Here is a 4,384-nt window from a genome sequence, read left to right on the forward strand (position 1 = left end):
ACTCTGGAAAGTTTCTAAATAGTACAAGGACCTGAAACAGGGCCACTAGGCAGAATTAACCAGACTCAAAAGTGGGAAACATTAGAAAAAGAATAGTTCAAGTTGTGACTATTTCTTTTAATCTTCTATCAAAGATAACGGCGAAACAGCAAGAGGCGATAGTGTATCAATGATAGAACCCGGATAAACTATGAGCAACGATACCTTAAACATTTAAAAAGAAATCATTCTTATGACATTTCTGCATTCATATAATGACACATCTAGTTAGGAGCATTTGATTCATTTCGATCATAACATCCTAATTATTTGACATAAATCATCACATTTAGTTAGGAGCATTTGATTTATTTCAATCATAGCATCCTAATTATTTGGCATAAGCATAGATACATGAAACTAATTTTACAGATCATGTTCCTCAAAGGACAGTGCAGTGGAATCATTGAATTCACAAGTCTTAACCCCTTAAGCAGTGGGGCAACAAGCTAAAAATTGTAAATCTTGTTTCCCTAAGATTGTAGTGGAGCAGATCGAAGATGGCGAATATAGGTTTCCTGATGTTGCAGCGAAGCAGATTTAAGCCACCATCTTAGCTCCCTAAAGTTGTAATGGAGTAGGTTGAAGATTGTAGATCTTGTTTCCTTGAGATTGCAGTGGAGCAGGTCGAAGACAGCGAATCTAGGCTTCCTGATATTACAGTGAAGCAGATTTAAGCCACCATCCTAGCTCCCTAAGGTTGTAATGGAGTAGGCTGAAGATTGTAGATCTTGTTTCCCTGAGATTGCAGTGGAGCAGATCGAAGACGGCAGATCTAAGTTTCCTGATGTTGCAATAAAGCAGATTTAAGTCACCACCCTAGCTCCCTAAAATTGTAGTGGAGTAGACCCAAGATTGTAGACCTCGTCTCCAGTGGAGCAGATCAAAGAAAACAAGACTCAACACCCTAAGTAGTAAGGAAACAGGCCGAAGATTACAGGATCTCGTCTCCTTGATGTTGCAGTGGAACAAGATCAAAATCACGATCCTTATCTCTTTGAAGTTGCAGTAGAGCAGGATAAAAAACACGTGAACCATGTCTCCCTGAAGTTGCAGTGGAGCATATTAAAGCTACTTGAAAAAAAGAAGCACCAAGAAGTCGAGACTCAGCAGATCTCGGCAAAATTGGCCCATTTATAGTCTTTGCTCTATTTTTGTTACCCGAAAATGAGCAAAGAGGGGCAGCTGTAATGGGCCAAATTTTCACGGCCCGTATAAAGACAAGAAACAAAACGAAAATACAAAAAAAAATCACAAAAAATATGTATACCACAGTCCAGGTCTTTGGTACAAAGCAGCCCAAATACATTAACCCTAGCCCGATACCCATCATGAGCCCAAATCGAAACAAGCCCAATAGGCCCATTCCCTTAACGGCTCCAGAAACCTTAGGTCCCCCCTCTTTTCGTTTTGTGCCACAACCAAGAAGCAGTCCCATACCTCCACATCCCTCGTACACCACGCCTGCACCCCGTACGCATGCCAATAGACTCTGTACCTGCAAGAAGGAAACAAAAACAGCAGCGAATGGAAACAAGTATATTGTATTTCTTCAGTTTATTTCCTTTTTCGGCTATAAAAGCCCAACTTTTAATCTTTGTAAAGGAAGAGAGGAGAAGAAGAGGAAAGCATTTTTTTCACGAATACACAACAGGCAATAAAAAAGAGCGAACACAAACACAAAAGGAAAATCAATACAAAAAAGCTTTTCTAAAAAAGATCTCCACAAGGTGATTCTCATTTTTTTCTTCCGATTTAGTTTATGTTTTTTTGATTGATCTATCGCATGAAAAACGAATAAAAGAGAGGGCGAATCAAATATAAAGAAATTAATTTTGTTTAAAGAAAAAGCGAGGAGAGCCTTATCTTGCAGATATGCCAAAGGTTCCTCTTGCTTCGTTGAAATCGAAGTTGAAAAGAGATCTCAAGGCTGAAAAGTTCTCCACCGTTGGTAGGTTCAGGCCGTCGTCGGTGCTGTCGGCCACCAGATCTGGTGGTGGTTCAGCTGCTTTAAGTTTATGGACTGAAACCTAGTTGAGGGTTAGGAATTTGGGAGGTCTGTGCTTAAGAAAATGGTTTTGTAAGCTTTTAAAATATAAATGTATAATAAAAGCTATTAATTTTAAAGTGGTGCAATTAAGAAGTTGGAAACCACGTGTTGACCTGCTCATTAGCTGGAATTGCACATTTCCATCTAAAAGGGGTAATTTATGCGGACAGTCCCTCCCATTTGTACCACTTTTAATTTAATCCTATCCCATGTCTTTCATCTTTGCCCAGAACTTTGCGTGCCACTCCAATTTAGTCAGCGCTTATGCGTTTCGTTTTGGAATTGGGACTATTTTCATTTTTAATCCTTGGCCATTTGAACGCCTTACGCTTTGGTCCTTTCAACGGTTTATTCTATTTGTTAATTATCTCTTTTAATTTGTTTTTATCTCAATTAAGTTTTTTATTTTTGGCATAGTTCATTCTTTTTCTTTTCTTTTCGTTTGGCATTCATCTTTTTTTTTATATTTTTAAATTACTTTAATGATTTGTTATTATTATTTAATTATAAAGCTATTATTTTAAAATTACCTTGTATATCATATTGTTTCTAAAACTTTGTATAATATTTATATTAATCTTATATTAATACATATATGAGTTATGACAAAATTAGTTTTACTTTATACACATTATTAGTTCCATGTTATTTTATATATATATATTTAATCTATTTATTTGTATTTCCTTTCAAATTTATCATATATATAGTTTATTCTTTGGAAAATATGTTTTATTATTTCCTTGTTATTTAAGACTATTTTATATATATTATTTTATTTTTTTATTCTGTCATGCATATAGTCTTCTTTATATATATAAGCGTGTTTTTAAATCCATTATACAATTTGTTATAAAATTAATTTAAGCTTGTAGGTATTTCTATGTTTTTATAAATTATTATTATTATTATTTTAGTTAGTTATGCATATATATTTTGTGAATCTATTTAGTGCATTATATCTTGTCATATATCTCTATTATTCTTTCATATTATATACATTATTTAAATTATCATGTACATTGTCAAATTTTAAATGCACTTGTGTCTAAAATATTTTACACGCAATTTGATTCAAATTTTTATTCTATAATATCTATTCCGAAAATCCTATAGCTATCCCTAGTTTTCATACAAATTTGTCAACCTATATATATGAGTCCATTTATTCATTATTATTTTAAAACCGTTTTATAGCACATTGGCTTCTAACTGCTATGTTGTTTTTATATCTTGCATTGGTTACTCTATATCATGCTATGTACATTATTGGGGCATATTATTGTATGCATTGTTTTGCTTGTGTGATTGTTATGTTATCATTTTCGTCATGGTATTATTATATCAACTATTCTCCATGTATTATTGTAATTGGGTTGCATTTTTAGGATAGTTATATTTAATTATTAGTTTGTTAATTGATTGTATCTCCTATGTGCCTATTACCGCATATCATCATTTTCCACTTGGTTTGTGAAATGTGGTTCTATAAAACCCAAATTTTATGATTAATTTCGTCTTATTTCAAATCGAATTAATACGTCTTAAGCTAGCTTTACAATCATTCATTCAAAAATTCTTTAAAATGAAGGCGAGATTTGATAGTTGGCAATTCGCGGAATCGTGCCCTAACGTGTTGGTTTGCAATTTCGTGTTTGCTCAAAATAATCGAACATCACTTCAAAATATCACTCATATCTTTTAAAAATCCCTTAAACGAAGGCGGTATGCGATATTTGGCAACTCGTGGAATTGTGCCCTAACGTATTGGGTTGCAATTTCCTGTTTGTTTAAAATAATCAAATATTCCTTCAAAATTTCACTTAGGTCTTTTAAAAATCCATTAAAACGAAGATAATACTCGGTGTTTGACAATCCAGGAATCATGCCCTATCGTGTTGGATTGTGATTTCTCGCTTGTTCAAAACAATCGAATATTCCTTTAGGCTTTCGTTCATGTTTATTAAAAACCTTTCAAAACGAAGGCGATGTTCGATGTCTAGGGACTTGAGAATCGAGCCCTATTGTACTGGGTTGCGCTTTTTCATTCGTTCAAAACAATCTAATATCCCTTCAGAATTTCACTCATATTTTCTAAGGTGAGGCAATGTTCGATGTTTGTAAATTCGAGGAATCGTGCCCCACTGTGCTGGGGTTTCAGTTTTTCGTTGGACCAAATAGTTGGGCATCCTTCTGTTAATTTCAAATTATAAACTTTTAGACGTCGAAACAAGAAGATTTTTGGCAATCAACTCAGGTTATTCAAATGTTATTTAAAAAGAACCACGATTCAAA

At 33.9% G+C, this 4,384-nt stretch overlaps 1 long non-coding RNA gene across 1 annotated transcript; it reads right to left on the reverse strand.

Annotated features, from left to right (window-relative positions):
* Positions 1-327: 327 nt before the first annotated feature.
* LOC107893832 (uncharacterized) lies at positions 328-2,452 on the reverse strand. Its single transcript, XR_001683006.2, has 2 exons — positions 1,310-2,452; positions 328-1,083 (listed from the first exon to the last, which is right to left on the reverse strand). It is a non-coding gene; the product is annotated as an uncharacterized lncRNA (long non-coding RNA).
* Between the last annotated feature and the right edge of the window lie 1,932 nt (positions 2,453-4,384).

This window comes from Gossypium hirsutum, chromosome A08 (assembly GCF_007990345.1).
Source record: "Gossypium hirsutum isolate 1008001.06 chromosome A08, Gossypium_hirsutum_v2.1, whole genome shotgun sequence".
NCBI lineage: Eukaryota > Viridiplantae > Streptophyta > Magnoliopsida > Malvales > Malvaceae > Gossypium > Gossypium hirsutum.